General features: G+C 57.5%; 1 protein-coding gene across 5 annotated transcripts in view; it reads left to right on the forward strand.

The window, feature by feature from the left end:
* Positions 1-20,734, forward strand: part of AHDC1 (AT-hook DNA binding motif containing 1) — a 65,014-nt gene that overhangs the window by 28,244 nt on the left and 16,036 nt on the right. For 3 of the 5 annotated variants that reach the window (XM_033839994.2, XM_033839986.2, XM_073793491.1), the window contains exons 3-5: positions 14,979-15,156; positions 20,245-20,356; positions 20,502-20,539. The gene's annotated coding sequence lies outside the window, so the exon portion shown is untranslated. Of the gene's footprint in view, positions 1-14,978; positions 15,157-20,125; positions 20,357-20,501; positions 20,540-20,734 lie in introns of all 5 variants that reach the window. The other 2 variants (XM_073793481.1, XM_033840003.2) reach the window with 2 other exon arrangements.

Genomic DNA, 20,734 nt, shown 5'->3' on the forward strand with positions numbered 1-20,734 from the left:
GGGTGGAGGTGGAGGTGGGGGTGGAGGCTGGCAGACAGCTCTGGGGCCAGGAAGTTGGGGCAGCCCCCGGCCCAGCTCCCTGGGGCATGGCCCATGCAGGCTGAGAAGCTGGTGGACTTCTGCTTTCCTCTCCCTCCCATCTCCTTGCTGACCTTTCACTCCACCTCTGCTAGAGTGGGTGGGGGGTGGAACCCAGATACCCAGATTCAAATTCAAATGCTTGTTGGCTCCCCCTCAGCCCAGGATGTTGGGCCTGGGCCTGTGTCAACTCCCACCCTTCCCTCTCCTCCTATCCCACCCTCCCCCCGGTTCTCCCTGTTTCCTGTTGGATGGGCCTTCCTTGTGTACTGGAAGGAACTCAAGGCTCCATTTGTTGTCTGTGTGAACTTGAACAAACTACACCACCTCTGTGAGCCTCGTTTTGCTTTTCAGCAAAATGGAGTTGAAATTAAAACTACCTTGCAGAAAACGTCTTTCACAGCATCCCAGAGGCTCCCTGGCAGAGAACTATTTAAATAATAAAAGGCGAGGACTTCCCTGGCAGTCCAGTGGTTAAGACATCATGCTTCCACACGCTTCCGCTGCAGGAGGCGTGGGTTCAATCCCTGGTCAGGGAACTAAGATCCCACATGCCACATGGTGTGGCCAAAAAATAATAACAAATTAATAATAATAATAAAAGGCAGGGATTCCCTAGAATGTACATTCTAGGCCAGGTATAGGGAACAGAGCAGCCTCCCTTTACCTTTGGTTTGGGGAGGCAGCTCTCTGGGGCCCTGGGATAGGAAGTGGGTTGGGGGTGAGTGTCTACCAGATAAATTTGGCAAAGTACAAATTCGAGGAAGCTTATGTGGCCCAGATTCCAGGGCTGCCAGGTGCCCATGTGTCTGAATACACTGCTGGGCAGTTCTCATAAACTCTCTAGGACTACAGGCTCTCCCTCTCCTAGCTAATCCAGTCCCATCTCGCTCTGCCTCAGAGAAACCTTCCTAGGCTGACTGTCCCCCACCCCCAGTTATCATGGAGGGCTCTCAGAGACTGTAGAAGAGAAAGGGGCTGGAAGCAGCAGTTGGGCTGTGTGACTTTGGGCAGGGCACTTCCCCTCTCTGGGCCTCGGTTTCCTCCTGCATAGCAGAGGAGGCTGGATTAGTGACTCCCTAAGGCACCTTCCAGCTCTGACAGGCTCAGAGCCTGTGTTGACTGATGTATCCTAGGAGATAGGAGCACACAGAACCGAGTCAGCTGGGAGATTCCTGTTGAGGTATCCCCCCCTCCTCCAGAAAGCTGGAGTGCCTCCCTTCCCAAGACACACCCTCCAGGGATCCTGGCTGAGATTGTGATGGGTGGAGGGGGCATATCACCCAAGTGGTGCTGCTGATTCCCAGGGTCCCTGTTGTCAGTAGAGAGGCCTGCGCCTAAGAACGAGAGCTTGTGTCAGGCAGGGCTGTGAGACTCTGCTTGCTTCTAGGGGAAGGGAATGTGTGTGTCAGTGACCAGCCAGCCTCCAGGGAATGGGGGGTGCGGTGCATGAGGCAGCTAGCTTGTGGGATGGTGTGTCCAGAAGAGCAAACACAGGGGCAGTTTACTGGGGTGTGTGCAAGACAAGGAGGCTGACAATGGGAGGGAGGAAAAAACATAGATGAACCGCAGAGCCAGGCTTTGGGTTAGGGCAGGCTGTGTGGGGAGGCTCCAGCCTTATGGGGAAGTTACAGAAGATTCAACACACAGTCGAACACAGTTTTGCCTGTGCCTAGGTTTGTCGGCTTGTTTATAGGTGCTGTGCTGAACTGCAGTGTTCTGAATTGCAGTTGTCACGTTCTGTTGTGGGGTATCTGTGCAGGGGTGTTGTCAAGGTTTTCTGAACAGCAAGTGTCTGGCTGTTTGCGGGGAGTGTCTGTACAGGACGACATTGTAAGGCAATAGGCAGCTTTTGTCCGTTTGGGGTACTCTCAGGTTGTTCGAGGGGCATCAGTTCTGGCTGTTAGGAAGCCTTGGGCTGTATTGGGGGAATTGCCAGGCTGTGAGGGATTCCTGGCCATGTTTTGGGTGCCTCCTCCCCCGCCATCTCTTACACACTGGGAGAGAGGTCTCCTGTCTTAATCAGTCCCTCCGCAGGTAGGCAAGCCGGCAGTCGCAACCCGCTCACACTCGCAGTAATTTTACCACGGTGCCTAAATCAGGAACAGGCGTGAATTGACCTTTTAACCCCTTCCCTGCCACGGGATTAGACTGTTTCCTGTTCAATCTCCTCCAGAACCAGTTCCATCCCTCCTGGGGCTCCCCCCCACCCAAGGAGCGGATAAGCAACCCCCACATCTCTTTTCTCCCCCTCCTCTCTTGAGCCTTGCGGGGGGCCTGAGGGCCAGGCTGGTGCAGGGCCTGGCAGGAGCCGAGGGCCCAGGCGGGAGTGATAAATATTGAAGAGGAGGGATTTCGGTGTGGGCTGGAGCAGCTGCAGTGGTTCGAGTGTCACACTATCTCTCCCCAGGTTTACTGACCCATTTCCATTCACGCGGCTGCCGGTTTCCTAGCAACGGCAACAGTCCCCCCAGAACAGGCGGAGTGTGTGTCTGCCATTAGCGACTGCCGCAACTGTGTCAAGGTTACCCCGCTCCCTGCAAACCCACCCCGGCGGGTTTGTTTTCTGCCAGCGCCTGGCACACACCGTGCCAGCCTGGGAGGGCGAGGGAGGGGGCCGGGGGCCAGCCCAGGGGCTTGGGTGTGTGGGGGGGGGCCGAGGAGGAGCTGTAGTTCCCGGTCCAGTGGGAGCCAACTTGGACTGAGGCCGAAGCAGCCGCCCCCCCCTCTTGGCTGGTGGAATTCCTAAGCCCGAGGGGAGCAGGGGGCGGGGCTGTCCCTCAGCCCTGACCCCCGAGATTCCAGAGCCTGGGGGGAGGGGTGTGGGCAGAGGGGCCTCCGGGAAGCCTGCCCGATCTGACCCCACCTGGCTTGTTCTGCTCCTGCCCTGGCTTCCTCCCACTTCTGTGCGGCTCCATGCTCTTCTCTGCTCTCAGCTCTTTGTCCCAGCTTCTGTGCCTGGTCTCCCCCATCAGACTCCCCAGGGCAGGGTTGTATTTCTCCCATCAGACCAGGGGCTCCCGAGGTTGGGGTTCATGATACCTCCTTTCCTTCTCTTCCCTCAGCACCAGTTCATGACTGTTTTTCTAAATGTCATGGGAGATGAGACTAAACAGTTGGTGTGGCAAAGGATAATTTTTCTTAACAGGGACTAGCAGGGCAAGTACTCCCATTCCACCCACTGGGGGAAGTAGGTTCTGCCTGCACTCCCCAGCCTGGCAGCACTCGTTTGGGAGTGGCCATTGGAAGTAGAGTACCCCTCTTTTTCACCCTGGAAGCCTGGCTGCAAAGGGTTAAAGCAGCTCCCACCTCACCTTGGTATGTGAGCTTCCCCCAGGCTGGGGGGATGGGAGGATGGGGGTCTGTCGCCTTATAGCCACTCATGTGGTCAGCTCAGACCTGACCAGTCACATTCCTGCCCAGGAGAACCAGGGCTTGAGGTGGAGGGGCAGGGGCCTGGAGGGGGCTGGGTTTGTAGGAATCGGGGCGGGGGGGTGGGTGGGTACCGAGAAGGTGGGGCAAGGGGCTGCTGGGAACATGGAAGGATTGTGCAATGTAAACCTCTGGAAGCCTGAATCAGCCTCCTATTCCTCTGGGTCTGTCCCCCTGTCTTTCCTGCCAGTTTGCAACCCCCCGAACATTCCCGTGGTCCACATAGCTGTGACACAGGTACAGATCTGGTCCCAGTTCTAAACAAAGAAAAGAGTGTAGCAGAAGCAGTTTCTGACATGCAGGGTGGCCCAGAGATTTGTGGGTAGCCTCCAGTGTGACTTTCTGGTGCTTGGAGGAGGTCGGCTGGGTTTTTGGCTGGGTCAGAGGCTCTGAGATCTAGGGTACAGAGCAGGCTGTGCTAGATAGTAGAAAGAGACCTGGGCGGGGACCCAGGAAGCCTGGTTCTCTGCCCAGTCCTATACCTGACTCCTCATGGTCTCAGTCTCCCCATCTGAGGGGCTCAGGCCAGTGGTCTCTTACAGCCCTCCTGTCCTATTGGTTAGTGGTTCTGGGTGAGGGATGAGGAGTGGGGGGCAACGGTCTGGAGGGATTGTGGGAAGCTGCCAGCTCAAGGGGGAGTTTGCAACGTGATCCCAGAGCGAAAATAGCCCAGGTCATTTTCAGCTGCTTGGGCGGAGGTATCTGATCCCAGCAGGGCAGGGCAGCTTGGGCAGGGGGCAGGGAGGAGCATTCTGTAAAGCTCTCTGGGAAACCAGACCCCAGGATGGGAGGGTGGGAAAAGGTTGGCATGCCCGGCTGGGCTTCCTGAGACCACCCCCTCCCCGCGGGGGCTCTGGAATGGAAAGATGAGGAATGCAGAGGGTTAACAGGAGGTGAGGGCTGGACTCCAGCCCCCTTTGGGTCCTGGCCTGGATGAGGTGAAAGGTCAGCCCCAAGGAGTCCAGGCACAGCTGGGGAAAGAGTAACCGGATCCTAGCCCTGCTCAGGGGATCATAGAGCCGCCTCCCCCAGGAAAGGTGCTTTGACATCCCCAGGAAGGAGTTTGTTTCGAGGACTTGTTCTCAGCAAGCACTGGGGGCTAGGGGAAGGTCCTGGCCCAAGGGGTCAGGGAGAGCTACAGGCCTGGAGCCCCAGCCAGTATGGCAGTGCTTTTTCATCCTAAGGTCAGGGGAGGTGGAGGTGAGCTTGCTGGAAAGGTTAGAGGTAGCCTGTTCTGGCCTTGCTCCTACTGTGTCCCATTTATGACTCTGATAGCCAACATTGGGGATTGGGGAAGCTTAAAGGTAGGAGACTACCCCCCAGAACACACACTGATTAGTGAGAGAAGCTGCCTGATACTAGACGGTGACACTGAGATGTGTTTGGGGTGGAGAATTACACCCTAACTCTGAGATGGCTTTACTGTGTGTGGTGGGGTGTTAGAGGGTAGCATGGTGTGATGGGAGGCAGAGATAATACACGGAAGAACGTGGGCTATGAAGTCAAGTTTGACCAGGGTTCAAATCCTTGCCTCTGCCTTAGGCAAGCTATTTAACGTAAGCCTCAGTTTCCCCAGCTACAAAATGGGACTAATAGTACTCACCATAAAGGGCAATTGTAAAGATTGGCACAGAACAAGTGCTCAGTAAAAAGTAACCCTTAGTGAGCCTCATTGTGTCCCAAGGTCACACAGTAGTGTGGCACCCGCTTTAAAACTGGCAGTCTGGCTCCAGAGGAGTTGGTGAGCCGCTAGAGTTGGTCTGAGGGAGAGGATAGTCATGAGAATGTGACTGGGTCAGTGTCCCCAGGGCTCTGCAGGAGACTGTGGGAGTATCCAGGTCACTTGGGCTAGGATGGGGTGAGGTGAATGATGTTTAGTCTGTGGCAAGGGGTGGCTGGGGCAAAGTTCTTAACGCCAACCTCTGGGGCTGGCGACAGCCCCCTGTTCCCCACCCCGGCGGGTTTGTGCAGCCATGTGTGGGTGTAGCTCTCCCCGGAGTGTGGCTCTAGGTATGTTTGAGAAGGCGCAGGCATCCCAAGAAAGAACAAGTCGCCTTTTGTACGAGTCCAGCCCGGGGCTGGGCTAGGCCCTCTCTGGGGGATCCCCTGTTTCCGCGCCCAGCTCCCTGCCCACGGACAGCGCCCCAGCCCCGCCTGCCACCTGAGGGGGCCGCGAGGCTGCCTGAGCGACCCCTCCCGGGACCCACGCTTCGGCCCGGAGCAGGGGGGCGGGGTCTGGGGCAGGGGCGTGTCCGAAGACCTGACCCCGCCCCATGACATCACTCCAGGTGCTACCAATCCCCGGGAGCTGTGCCCACGGGCGGCCCGCCCCTCCCAGGCTCCGCTCTCCGGAGATCGGGAGGCGCAGTAGGTGGAGGAGGAGGCAGCGCCGGCCCATGGGGCGGGGAGACCATTGAAGGCCTCGCCCTTCCTGCTCTGGGCGGGGCTGAGCACACGACCCTGAGAGTGTACAGAGCAGCTCACAAGATCTCTCTCCTGGTGCACTCTACCTTCTTGCCCACCTGTCCAAATCTTACCAGGTACCACTTTCTGCAGGAAGCCTTCCAGAACCGACCTCCCCCCAATCTTTTCTCTGATGACCTACACCCTTTTAGCGACCCTCCGTCATAACGGCGATACCAGTACTGACTGCTCCTAACAGCAGCAGCCGTCCACTGAACGATTTACCAGACTGCTCCGTGTTTTTCATTGAATATCTTACCTGATGGATCTCTGATTGCTTTCTACCTTGTCTTATGAGCCTTTCTCAGCCGCTGGGTTGGAAGTTCCTCTGGGCAGGGCTTCCAGACATGGCATGGCTCAGAATAGGCACTATTAAATGTTTAGGATGGATAGTAAATGAGGAGATAGGCTCATGGATGGAAAATATCCTGGCAAAAGTCACACAGCAAGTAGGTAGAACAATCAAAGCTAGAAACCAGGTTTCCAGGCTCCGTTCAGGTCTTTAGTTCTGGTGTGTGACTAAGAGTAGGGAGTTGCACAGAGGATGCCACAGACCTTCCCTCTTCCCGTAGGAGGGCTTCTACCCCCACCAAAGATCAGAAGAACCCGAAATCTGTTTTCCTCCGCAGTCCACACACCTTGTACCAGAATCTCTGACTTCTGAGAGGATGAGGAAGAAGAGATCTGGAGGAGCTGGGAGGGCTTTTGCAGGCCAGAGTGGCAGTTCTGGGCTATAAGGAGTAGTGTGATTCCAGTAATTGGAGGGTACTGGTTCTGGGGACATAAAGCATTTCGCTTGCAGGTGGGAGGTTCCAAGCGGGGCAGGGAGGAGGGTTGGGAGCCAAAGTATGTAGGGGTTCAGTGCAAGGGAGGCAGGGATTGTGCTGGGCCAGCACTCCCCCCGCCACCGAGCCGGCCCGGTGGAATGCTGCGAGGCCCGGGGGATGGGGCCAGGCAGCCAAGGTGTCTCCGGTGGCACAGAAGCAGTTAAGAGCTGCCTCAGCCCGTTCCTTCAGACAATTAGTGACATCTCGCTTGACAACACCACACTGAGCCGATGCAGACCTCAGCCCCCCTCCCGGCCCCCCCATGGCCGCTTCAGCTGTTTATTCTTGGGCTTTAACAATTGGGATTCTGACTTGGAGGAGCGGGCGCCCTGCGCTGCCCTCTGACCCTCCGTCGCCTTGGCAACTGGAGCCCGGTAGGCCTGGGCTCTGCGTTAGGATTACAGATCCTGAATTCACAATCTTGCTGCTCCCCTGCAAGCAGAAACAGCAGCAGCAGCAGCATGCGGGATCTTCAGCTAGACTGGAGGGGACAGAGAAAGAGGATCCCCAGGGGCCAGCCTGAGGCACGGATGGGAACCAGGGATGCCCACCGGCACCCCAGAGAGTGGTCCCCCCCATGGAGTGGAGCAGGGCCCAGAGCTCTGCTCAGCTCTCAAGGTCTCCCATCCTCTCTCTGGAAACTTTCTTCCTGGTGGAGCCCCGAGGGCAGGGGCCAGGCTTCTTCATCACTGCCCTCTTTCCCCCTCAGTCTGCCCCCTACCATGCCCAGAACTACAAGTGCCAGCAGACTGTGCCCCTGCCGTGCCCGCAGCCATGGCAACAGGCCCCCCTCCCTTGTCAGCTCTGCTCCTTTCTCCCTCCCCACCATCACCATCTCCCCCCCCAGCAGCCAACTGCCCCAGCTGAAACCGGAGCCGATGCATCTGTGAGCCTCATGCCCAGACCCACATTCCATTTCTGTCCGGTCCCCCCCAGCTCTGACGATGACATCTCCCCCTCCTCCTCTTCAGGCCCCCTCCCTCCTTGCCTCTGTCTACTCCTGCTGCCCCCCTACACACACACACTTTATCACTTAGTGTCTCCCCCTTCCTCCCTCCCCAGTCTCTTGAGTGCGTCTGGCCCTTTCACTCTGTGTCTGTTGGTCTTTGGGTGTGTCAGTCCCTCTGTGTGTCTCCAGCTCCCTGTGGTGTCTTCAGTTCCCTGAGCCTTGCCCCGTCCGCGGCAACTCCTTCTCCATCTCCTTCCCCTCTGCGTGTGTCTTGCTCTCTCTCTCTGTCTTTGTCTCTGCCTCATCCTGCCTGTCTCTCTGTCTCTTTGTCTTTTTCCTCCTCCTCTGTCCCTCTCTTCCTGAGTCTCTTTTTCACTCTTCTCCTTCCTCTGGCTTCTTCTCTGTCTCTCCCGCAGCCCCTCCCTCCTCAGCTCTTCCTGCCTCTTCACCCTCATTCTGCCCTGTTTCTCTTGCCCCCACATTCCCCCTCTTTCCGTCTCTCTCTTCCTGACTCTGATTCTTTGCCTTGGTTTCTCATTCGCTCTCTCTTCCTCCGACTCTCTCCTTCTAGTACATAGATTTCTTTCCAGCCTTCTTTATCTATTTCCCACTTGGCCATTACCGTCACGGCCCCTGGGTTGGAACTGGGAGAGTGGGCCCCTCCAGAATCACCCCGAAGGAGTCCCCTTTCAAGCGGGGGCCAGATGTCCTGGCACCCCATTGGGCACATGTAGTTGAACCTGAGATGAGGAGGAGAGGTTCTAAGGTCAAAGAGCCAACAGGGGGTGGGGTACCAGGAACCAAGAATGCCAGGCCTCCCTTCCCAGGGTTTCAGAGGACGGGCTCCATCCATCTAGCTTACCTTCTACCAGCCCAGGTGGAGGCAGGGGATAGTCTTAGGGGCTGAGCTGGCCCAAGAAGCCCCCAGCTCTAAGAACTCAAAGTAGAGCATGGTTAGGCTTCCCTCACCGATTCCTGGGATTTGTTCCTCCCCTGCTACCATGAAAGCTGTTTCAGACTGTGCCTCAGTTTCCCCCAGTGGCACGGGGTGCGGGTGGGGTACTACCCTTGCTCCATCTCTGACTTTTTTTAAAGTACTTTGAGTTCCTGGAGCAAAATCGGGCTTATAAAGAACAGGGAAAGGGTAAAGTGACTCCCACCCCCTTGCTCAACACTACGCTGTGCTGGAGGGGGACTCCAGCACAGAAGAATTTGTTTGGCTCGGGGCAGGGGTAGAATAAGGGTCCTGTCTCCTTAAGTATCTGGTGGAGGACAATGCCCACCCCCACCCCCCACCCCCCCGCAAAGACTGGCAGCCCCTGCTGTCAGGCCCTCCCTCCCAGTCTGGGCAGTGGCCTCTAGCCTTTCTCCCCACAGCCCCTCTTCAGAATGAGCTTCCCGTCATGGGAAGCAGGCCCTGGGGTGGGGATGCCAGGCCTCCAGGGCCCAGCCCTTGCCTCTGGGTGTGATGAGACCTGGCCAGACAGACAGTTCTAGGACCCTGGGGTCTGGGCACTACTCACCAAGTGGCCAGGCGGGGGAGTAGGGGTGCCTGGGGGAGGCGGGTTGCACGCAAGGCATGCTGGGCCCCCTCGGCGGGTGGGTGGGGGGAACAAAGCTGGCATCGAGGCCTCAGCTAAAATTAGCCGCTTCCCTGCGCGGGAGCGAGCATGCCTGCCAGCCGCCCAGATCGCCGCTGCCTCGGCAGGCCATCTGTCGCCACGTTTTGCTCAGTCCCCCAGGGCCCCCCAGCTCCAGCCACCCTAGGGGCTAGACAACTCTGCTCTGAGGCTGTCGCCGGCCAGGGCTCTGGACTCTGCTGCTGTCATGCTGTGTGACCTCAGGCTAGGCCTGTCCCTCTCTGAGCTCCTGTACAACGAGAGGGCCCCAGACACTGACCTCCCAGTCCCCCAGTCCTTCGGAGCACCAGGTGCTGGTGCTGCTTATGGGGGCTGGAGTGTGGGCTGCCTCCCTCCCATAGAGCTGGCCCTCTGGTCCAAAGTTTGAAGGTGGGCCAAGTGGGGTTTAGGGTAAAAGTCAGGCTATATCCTATCCATTTCCTTGATCCTCACTGGACAGTAGGGCCGCTCTATAAGCAACAACACCCTGACACACACGTGCACACACAGTCTCCAAGCAGTCTTAAGAAACAGCTTCAGGTGGGAAGCCTGGAGGTGGAGGCCGAGTTCAGCCGATACTGGCTTGATCCGTGGCTTGGGCAAGTCTCCTGCCCTCTCTTAGTCTCTTTTCCCCTCTTCAATAAGAAGCTCCCGTTTCCTGAGCACCTGTCCACTTCATGCTGCGTTATCTCGTGAGGCTGACGTTATCGTTCCTGCTTTACAGCTGAGGAAACTGAGGTACAGAAAGCCGAGGTTCCTGGTGAGGAAGCGGTGGAGCCAGGGGCTGGACCCGCCGTGTCCTCCTTCCCGTGGCCCCCAGTTCTCTGCTTGCTGGTCTGCAGCCTCAGCGCTTCCCTGGCTGCTGCCTCTTCCCCACCTCCCCAAAGCCAAAGAGACTGAGCCTCTGCTCCAAGGTCACTGTGCTTGGCCTGGGAGGAGTTCAGACTTGAACCCAGGCCCCTTGGCTCCTGTCCTCCCTCACTTTCTGGCCAGCAGGCTGGGCCTGTTCCCTGGGTGAGTCATGCCCCTGGACTTTGGCCTCCTTGTCAGGCTCTGTGGCCTGAATTTGGAGAGGGGGCCCTTGTAAGAAAGAGGGGCTCCCCTGGCCACAGTGGGAGTCTGAAGCTATCGTCCCACTCCCTCAGTCCTGGGCCCTGAGGGCATGGTGACAGCAACCCCTACCCTGCCTACCCTCCGCTGCCTCTAAGAAGTCTTGTAGGATCTGCTCCTCAGGCCTCGTTGACAGCCTCCCTCCACTACACAGTCTGCCCCCTCCCTCGATAACAGCTACATTCAGTTAGAAGTGGGGTGGGGGTGGCTGCCTGGGGAGGTGGCATTTTCAGGTTGTCTGTGTGCCCAGGTGGCTTTCTTCCCAGCACTCATCTTCCCCAGCTCCGGGGCCAGTGGGTTACCCAGGAGGGAGGCCACGGCACCTCCCCTCCTGGTGTTCAGGGACCAAGGTCACGCCCAGAGCCCTGTGCACCTCCACCTCCTGGGGCCAGTGGTGTTCGTCACTGGGGCAACATGTGGCTGGGCCCGGCTCTGGCAGTGCTGGGGTGACATTCATGCCCTGTGAGCTGTGACGCCTCTGCAGGCAGAGGACGGCACCACCAGGCTGGCAGTGACGGGGGAGGGGTGGGGTGGGCTGTCACCCGTCCAGAGCAGCCAGGGTGACATGTCGTTTACCCATCCTGCAGTCTGGAGGGAGGACTGATGGGGAAGGGGTGAGGTCGTGTCCCTGGCTTATACTCTGTGTGTTCGGGGGAGGGTCCGTACCTCTGTCACACCTGGAAGGTGAGGGAGGGGTGTGTGTGTGTGTGTGTGTGTGTGTGTGTGTGTGAGAGAGAGAGAGAGAGAGACAGTGAGTGAGAGACAGGCTCTCTGTGCATTTCGCATCCTATCAGTGGGTGAGGGGGCGCCTGGTTGTATGTCTGTTACACCATTGTGAGGGTGACAACCTGTGTTCTTGTCTCATACTATCTGGGGTATCAGATGTGCCCATCTCAGGCCTTGGAGGAAGTGGCAGGCTCTGCGCTTAGCTCATCCTGTCGGGAGGGTCGTCACTCTCGTACTCCTGTGTCTCTGACTGTTGGGTGTGTGTGACATGTCACCATGTGCCTATCTCATGCCGGTGTGGGGAGTGACATGTGTGATTATCTCATGCTGTTGGGGGGTTGTCAGTAACTTGGGAGCTTGTCTGTCACCCTAAAGAGACGACATGTTGCTCAGTGGTACGGGGCTGACGGTTGGCAGGGCCCCAAAGCGCAGGCCAGAGCAAGCACCCAGGCCACGGGCGCAGGGACAAGCTGGGATGGGGGAGTCTCTGTTCCACAAGACCTACCTTCTGACCCAGGTGCCAGCCCTTGGGACTGTCCCCCAGGAGGAAAGACCCAGTGTTTTGCAGATGGTGTGGAAAGGGGCCTCTGGGGCTGGGGCAGGTGTGACTGGGGAGGTGGGGCACCAGGCAGGGCTGGCATGGGGGCCTGTGTCCCCGCAGGTCTGGGAGCCCCTATGCCTGCCTCTCCTGCCCCTGAAACTGTTAAACTAATTAAGGCTGTGGAGCCGCAGGATTAATCGGGGCAGCTCGGCGGCGCGGACCGGGAGCTCAGGTAGTCGATTAGTGCGCCGCGGAGGATATTGGATTTCTGAACCGCAAGTCAGCACTATTCCGGCCTGTTATCTCTCCCAGGCTCGAGGGTCAGGAGGCGGGAGGCTCCAGGCTCCTGGCCGCCCCGCCCGGTGGCGCTGGAGAAGCCACTCCCCCTGCCCACCCGCGTCCCCACCCACCGCCCCTGCCCTCCCTGGCCCTGCAGCAGGTTCCCCGCTCTGTCACCCTCGGGTCCCCTCCATCAGGCTTGCGGCCCCAGCGCCGCCCTCTGCCCCCTCAGTCCCTCCTGGCCTGACTCGCACTCTGTGCCTCACTGACTCTCTCCTCAGCCTCTGACTCGTCTCTCTGCACTGCGGTCGCCTTCCCTGTCGCTCTCCCTGTCCCCCACTCTGTTAGCCTCTCCCATCACCCGTCTCTGTCCCTCTGCTTTTGTGTTTGTGTGTGCCTGTCTCTGTTCTCATGTCTCTCTGTCTCTGTCTCTCTCCCTGTGTGTCTCTGTGTATCTTTCTCGCTCGCTCTCTGTCTTTTCCTCTCCCTCTGGCATTCAATCTCTCCTCTCTCTCTCTCTCTCTCTCTCTTCCTCTCTCTCTCTCTTCCTCTCTCTCTCTCTCTCTCTCTCTCTGTCTTTTACTCTCTCTCTTGTGTGGTCTCGGCTGGTGTCTGCAACCAGAACAAATCTCCCCCAGCCAACACCCCCTGAACAAGGAGGCCAGAGCAGCTAATGGGAAACATGTGATTCTGCCTTGCGCTTGGAGCACCGTGAAGGGAGCCTTAGTCCCAGCTCAGCCCCTGCTCCCCCCTTGCTGCGTTCCCCCCACCACGCTGTCCCCTGCCTCCCAGCATCCCCCCAGCCTGTGCGGGCACAGGCGCAAGTTCCCCAGTCATTTACATTTCCGGGGGTGTCGGAGCTGGCGTTTATCAGTTGGGGAGTATCAGGCTGTGGAGGGGTTGGAAGCAGCTTTACTCCTTAGGTCGCCCCAGCCCCCAGGGCCAGGCAGACCTCATGCAGACTCCCCCCACCCACCACCACCATATGTAGGAGAACAGGGCCAAGATGAGCTGAGCTGTGGCGGCCTGGGGGGGGGGGGCGGCCAATCCACCCCCACTGGAGGGCTCTGGGGCCACCCAGATTTCCATCTTTTCCGCCCTCCTGGGCCTCTGGGGAGCTGCAGAGGTGGGGGCTCCCCAAGGGCTTGGGAGCTGCCCGGCTGCATTTCTCTGCCCACCCAACCAGGGGGGAAGGGGGGACGGATCAGAGGAGGGAGGCTCTGGCAGGTTGGAATTCTCCTTCTCTGCCTGTGGATAAATTGTCCCTAATCCAGGCTTGGGGAGTTGTCTGGCTCCTACAGAAAGAGAGAGAGAGAGAGAGAGAGAACGCAGGAGATAGGGAGGGAGGAGGGAAGCAGGCATACAAACACAGTGACACAGACACACACTGTCTCACAAAGGGTCTCCCATGCACACACACACACGCGTGCACACACACACTGACAAGTTACATAAAGGCACCACACAAACACTGAGGCACCGTTTTACTGACAGTCATACCATGGCACACAGACTCACCCATGTTGACACTGACACAGACATACAATGACATGGCACAAGGACCCACTGACATACACAGATGCACAACGATAAAGTCATACAGCACACACACACAGAGTTACACACGTGAGCACATACTGACCCACAGTGAAACAGACCCACAGGGACACTGTGACCAGTCATGCCATCACACCATGACCCTGAAAACCCAGAGAAAGGCAGAGGTAGGAGGGAGGCAACACTGATCCACAGTGACACCAGTGCCCGCAGTCACAGGCCTCGAGATTGGAAGCCTGCAGGGACACACGCCCCGCCCCAGTACACACGCCCAGAGAGTCAGAGATGGGCAGAAGCCGGTTCAGCTCCTGACAGCAGTGAGATGCAGAGAGCTGTGTGCACACATGGGCACTCACCCCCTGACCACAGCTGGGCACACCTGTCACACATTAGGTACACACTCACACCTCTGTGTCCCCACAGGCGTGCAGACATAGGCTCAGCTGGACACACACAAAGAACTGAACAGACCCAGGTGCACACACCCACACATATAATTGAAGACACTGAACACAAGTATCAGCTCACACACACACACACAGTCCCATACGTGTAACACTCTTACACATATACTCGTATAGACATACAAATACACCCAGAGAAGCATACAGAAGGCTAAGTAGACCCAGGAAGCCACACACAGGTGTATTTGCCCAGACAGCTGACGCTCACAGACGTGCATCTGTACAGGCAGGATCTCTCTCACACACACACACACACACACACACATACACATTCCCAGGCAACCAAAACCTATAAGCAGTCCATGAGACCTGGTTCCCAGACCCACTCTCGGCTTCAGTACAGACCTCAGGGAGGCAGACAAATGGGCAGGAAGCCGGTTGCGGGGGGGCGGTAAGGAGGGCCACGATTATTAAAGAAAACAAGAGACATATAACCAGTCGCTGATGGAGAAGGGTAAATGCCAGCTGCCTATACACCTCTCATGAAAATCTGCATTCACCATCACTTTGAACAGCAACTCTCACACCTACGTTGTAAGTGAGCTCTTAGCATTTATAGTTTCCCCAGCGTGCTTCTCCCCATTCATAAGCTCTCCCCTTTTTATAGATGAGAAAACTGAGAGACAGAGAGGTTAACTGACTTGCCCAAGATCACATAGTTGGTGAGAGTTGAGCCAAGGACCATTCTGACTCCCAAGGCCAGGTTCTTTTCACCATAGCATGTGTGTTCATGTTCACGTGTACATGTACCTACCCGCACGACGATGCTACCTGGGGTTTCAAGAGGTAGGCTCACACTCCCCAGTGAAATGAAGTTGGAGCCAATTTCATCCTGTGCAAGAGTGGACCCCATCTAGGATGGCCTCCTGGTCCCTCTCTCTGGCTCATCCCGTATCCATGCTTATGTCTGCGGTGCTGTTTTTGTTTCCACAGATGGGAGCTTGCCTGCCTGTCTGCCCATTGGCCTGGACCCCAGAGCCTGCCCAGCTGAGTGCGTGCAGAGGGCCCCGGCTTTGGGGCGACTCTCAGGCCGCCGAAGAGACCACTCTGGAACCACTGGCGAAGACAGGCCTTTCTTGCTGAGCTGGGCCTGTCTGCACAGCCTGCTCAGGTAACAGTGTATAGGGAAGCCGGGTCTGTGACTGGCCACCCCAGGAAGTGGGGATCAGGGGTACTTCCTTCCCAGTCATGGCAGGGATTTCCCCCCTCCCAGCTTAAGCCAAAAAGAGGCCCTTTAGAATCAAAATATTTTAACCCAACTTACTCAGACTCCCCATTATCCAGAAAGGTGAGGTCCGTGGATATACAGGCAGTTCCCTGGAGTCCTGCCTCCTAGTCTGGGGACTCTTCCCTGCACCTGGATGACCTGAGAGAACTGGGAAGGGAAAGGGGTTGTGACAGTGACCAGAACCCAGGACAGAGGTAGAGACCAGAATGCCTGATGTGTGAAGCTGACCCCGCAGGACCCCTCCCTTCTAGAGTCTGTGGAAGCTGAGAGGACCTGGGTAATTCGGGTATGCTAGGCTGCCCTCCTGAGATGAGATGGGGCAGGGGTGGGGGCAGGACCCACCTCCTGACTCTGGGCCCGAATTAGCCCACCCAGGCTCAGGAGCCACAGAGGCCAGGTGGGGCTGCCCTGCCCTGCAGAGGCAACTCCCCGAACTGACACATGAAGCCTCAAGCCTCGGGCTCCAGGAAGCTCCCTAGATCCCAGCCTGCCTGGGGACCCCACCCAACTTCCAAAAGAGCATTCCTGGGGCCTGAGGTCTGGGGGCGGGGCCTCCTGGGATTGTAAGCGTGGGGAGGTTCAGCTGTGGAGGATGCAGGGCTGGATGTACCTGACTGTATGTGCACAGAGCATCTCGTGTGCAAAGTCCTCTGACTTGTGTGCAAGCAGGCACGTGCAGGACTCTGTCCGCAGGTGTGCAGGGTTCTGCACACAAGAGTAAGTGGACTGGGCTGGGGGACATTCAGAGGCTGTGTATGTGGTACATCGGAGTGAGTGTGCAGGATTCAGAGCGTGTCCTGGGCAGGTGTGGGGAGACTGGAGTGTTGTGTGTGCCACGCTGGATGGTGTCTGTGTGCAGGGCGCTAGTGTACACTGGAGAGGTGTGTAGACAAGAATCTGAACACACTGGGGTGATGTGTGAGTACAGTGGGGTGGGGTGTGTACACGAAGATCCTTCCGCGTATCACCGGGGAAGCGTGTGTTCAGGGTTCCGGCTGCACACTGGGGGTGGTGTGTGCACGTGGCTCCGTTTGTGCTTTGGAGGTGGGCTGGGCAAGCCTTCAGCTGAGCTGGGCTCAGCAGTGCCCAGCCTTGTGGCCAAATTGCTGAAGTCACTTCCTTTCCAGCAGCAACTTTCCAGGAGGAGGAGTTCTTCAGACCTGGGCGGGGAGGGGGGGGGCAGAACAAGGAGCTCTCAGGGGAAGGAGGTGGGCGGTGGTGAGAGGCTGTGGGGAGGGCCTGGTGGGGCTGGAGGAGGGAAGTCCTCCAGTAGACAGAAGGAAAGACAAGGACAGGAGTCTGGAAGGGCCAAGGGCAGGAGGGGATGGGGGCGGAGCAGGGCGGGAAGCACAGTCCCTGGGTGACCTCGGAGAGAGGAAGGGAGGGCTGCCCGGCAGGGTGACCCTCAGGTTCAGCCAGAGCTGGCGCTGGTGCCCACACACCTGGCACCCAGGGCTGGGGGCTGGCAGGGGGCGGGCCTGGGGCAGACCTGCTTGCCAGGTGCCCCGCTCCGGGCAGGAAGGGGGTGGACAAGGGCTGCACAAAGGAGCTCTGTGTGGCTGGGGGTAGGGTGGGGTGGGGTGTGCTGTGCTGTGGTGGGGAGCCCTGATGATTCCAGGGGGTGGGGCGGGGCTTGCTCCCCTCGGGGGCGTCAGTGGCTCTAAGGGGACACCTAGTGGTGAGGGAGGGTAGTGCATGAGATGACCTAGGTGGGAGGGGTGCCGAAGCTGGGTCGGGGTAGATTAGAAGTCAAAAATTAGAACTGGTGGTTGGGACTAGGACAGTTAGAGGAAGCTTCAGGGGAGGGGGCTGACTCTCTGGACAGTGAAGAAGTTTGGTTTAGAGGAGCCCAACAAACCTAAGTGCAGGCGCCAGCTCTTCCCTGTCATGGCTGTTTGTCCTTAAGGGCATTACTTAACCTCTCTGAGCCACCATTTACATGCCAAATAAGTGACAGCTGCCATTATTTTTTTCATCGTTGTTATTTTTGTTATGATTTTGGTCTGGAGTCAGGTTGGAAGAAGATCTTCAGGTACAATTGGGTGGCTGGGAGAGGGCTGAAGATAAGGAAGTTGAGAGGGGTGATGCATAGTTCCTGAAGGGGCAGATCCTGGGAGATAAAGGCCCTGAAGGGAGGTGATGGGGGAAGTTTCACAGCAGCAGTGATAGCCCCTTTGATGCAGAGTTTTCCATTTGAGGACATCCCTGAGGCTTCAGTCCGGGCTGGGAGGGAAATGGTGTTGGGGGGGCGGGGAGGAGTATGCAGGCTAGAGAGAGGGCCATGAGGCCGGAAGTGAGAGCTGGGGCTGGCAGCCTGGCTCCCCTGGGGAGGCTGTGGGTGGGGGAGGGGAGGCTGCCTGGGGAAGGGGTGGGGTGGTCACAGCCGCAGCGGGGGAGGGTGGGGCTGGGGACTCAAGGATGTGGGCTGGCCCTTCCCGGCACTGTGCACAGCAGGTTGGGGCCCCCAGCCCCCTTCCCTCCCAGCCAGCTGGTGTCCCCATAGGCAGGCTCAGACACACTGACCCAGAAGCAGACAGATGGACAGAAGAACCTTTTCGACTTTGTTCACAGACGTGGGATAGGTGGTGCCCTTGGGAGGGGTCCAAGAAAATGGATGCCTGGGTGTGGTGGGGAGGGGTGCCAGCTGCTTCCCTCAGATCCTGGAGGCTGCGAGAGAGCAGTGGACAGAGTCAGGAGGTCTGGCAGGACGACGTGCCCAAAGGTCTTCACGGGTGGGTGGAACAGAAGCAACCACTGGAGAGGAGGTTTCTCTCTTCTGCCAAGATCACACCCTCAGGCCCCAAGTGGGAGGTCTCCAGAGCAGGGAGGGTTGGTGAGCCCCACCCTCAGTAAGGGAGGGATGATGGCTTCTGGTAGGCATCTCAAAGAGGGCAGCACTGTGGATCAAGCATACTGTTGGAAATCTGACCTGGAGACTCCACAGAGTCTGAGCCCCTTCGCTCCTTTGTGAGTGTCTTACCCGCAGCCCATCCTGCGAGAGCAACAGTGAGATTCTTGAAGCAGAGAGAGCCTAGCCTAGAAGGGGCCAGGCCACAGTCTGCCGGCAGGCATGAGAGAGAACAGAACCCTGAGTGATCGAGTAAATGGGGCAGTGAGGAACAGCTGAGGCCTGGGACCTGCAGGGACAGGGGATGTTCTGCCTGGATGAGCAACAAAGAGGCCCTCCTCATGCCATTTTGTGGTCTTGGGCAAAGTCTCTTTCCCTCTTCCGGTCTCAGTTTCCTCATCTATAAAATGGGAGGCGCACGAGGTGGCACTAGAACAGCATAGCCACTAGGGGAGCCGATTAAAAATGCAGAATCCCGGATGTCCCTTCAGATTTATGAGTCAGACTCCCCTGGACTAGGGTCTGGGTATCTGCAAGGTTACATAGCTTCCCCAGGCCCAGGGTTTGGAAGCCAATGGGTTAGATGATTTTAAGGTTCCTTCCAGCCTTAAGTGAGGCCACAGCTCTAGAAGGAGCACTTTCAGGAGTGGCTGAAGGAGAGTTGCAGGAGCTGGGAGTGGAAGGAGGCTTTGGACTTGGCAGAATTAGGAATCTTGCCACTTAGCAGCTATGTGACTTCAGGCAAGTTATACAACTGCTCTGAGCCTGTTTCCTCTGTAACGTGGAGACAGTAAACCATGTCTCCCAGGTTCGGTGAAGATTCAGTGGGTCATGTATGTGGAGGTGCTTCATAGATTGCAAATTGCCGCCCACCAAAGGCGAGTGGACGAGTGTCCCTGCCCACACTCCCCTGTCCCCAAGTCAGCTCTGCAGTCTTCCTGTGGAGTTAACAACCCTGGGTAGCGATCCTCCCAGTGGTCAAGGACCATTCAGCTCCCTGCTCCCCCAAACCCCAGCTCTTGGGGATCAGCCGGGGCCCTGAGTCCCCAGGCTCCCTTGGGGGTCAGACATGCCTGGATCTAAATCCCAACTCTGCCCTGACCAGCTCAGGGAGTCACTCGGTAAATATTTATGTAGCATCCGTAGCCCGGGCCCTGGGGTCAGGGGACACAACGGAAAACAAGACAGACACAGTCCTTGCCCCTGAAGAGCCCATACTTAGGGAGCAGACACACTGAACACCCAGTCGTACAAGTAATTGACTGCAGTCATGATAAATACAGTGAAGGCGAAACAAAGAGGGCTCTAAAAATATGTAGCAGGGGCCGGATGGAGGCTAGAGGTGGCATGGAGGGCGGAGAATGTCCCTTTTCACATTCTTAATCTCCTTCCCTCCTTCCACATCCTACTTGGGTCCCACTTTTGGGTCTGGAGAGGAAAGAGAGAGAGCCTCAGGGGGAAAGGCAGGGCTGATTGTTCTGTGTGCCTCATTCATTCATTTGTTCGTTCAGTAAATATTTTTTGAAGCACATTTGTGGGCCATGTGCTGATCCGGGGGTTGGGAGATACACACAGAAGTCAGCAGGACAGAAATCCTTGCCTTCATGGTGCTTACCACCTTCCAGCGGATGGTTTCCTCGACTGTGGAAGCAGGGATGATAATCGTATCGATCCCAGGTTTGCAGGGGGGTCAGATGAGGTAGTCCACATAAAGCGCTTAGTCCCGTGTTTGGCAGCAGAGAAGGCGTCCCCAGAATGTGTGCTTTTGTCGTTGTTGACTCCCTGGTATGATTGTTAAACCTCTGACCTCAGGCACTCTTCCGTTTTTCTTTGCAGCTCTTATCCCGCTAATAATTAAGTCACTTACCATAATCTGTTAAATGTTTGTCTACCCAGCTCTTGTGCAAAGTAGGCACTCCATAGATAATGAGTATATGAATGAGTGAATGATGTCACTTCATCTCAGCCTCCATTTCCTCATCTGCAAAATGGGGTTATTCATAGCCCCTACCTCGCAGGATTGGTATGAAGAATTAAATGAAACGATGCCTGGACAGCTTCCGGCCCAGCGCCTGGCGCGCAGTAGGTGCTCACTAAACCTGAGCTGCGGTGGTCCTTTCCAGGCGCTGTCCACGCCCCGAGGCCTGGGCTCAGGCCGAAGCTGCCCCGCAGCACCCCCAGCTGACAGCCAGCGACTGGCAGAGCCCCCAGGCACGGGGGCCCTCTCTCTTTCAGGTCAGCTGGGCGTGCGCTGGAGGGAGTACTGGGGGAGCTGGGGTCGGTATGTGGGGGAGACCGGGCCCCGTGGGCAGGTGGGCAGTGGTTGGGCTGTGGCCAGCAGACCGCTGAGATCTCCTCTTGCCTGTCTCGCTGCCCACAGAGATCTCCAGTGTGACAGCCCAGGCGGCAGAGCCGAGGGTGAGTGGCCGGGCTTCTCCTAGAGCCCTGGGGATGGGGCAAGAAGGAAGAGGCCGTGTCCTTGATAGGACCTCCGGGCCCTCTGACAGGGGCCTGGCCCTCTCCTGACGTTTGATCCACCTTGCTGATGGGCTTCCCTCCCCAAAGCGGGTGAACTGTTCTCCCCCAGCCCTTAGCCAGAGTCTAGACAAAAGT

Source organism: Tursiops truncatus, chromosome 1 (assembly GCF_011762595.2).
Source record: "Tursiops truncatus isolate mTurTru1 chromosome 1, mTurTru1.mat.Y, whole genome shotgun sequence".
NCBI lineage: Eukaryota > Metazoa > Chordata > Mammalia > Artiodactyla > Delphinidae > Tursiops > Tursiops truncatus.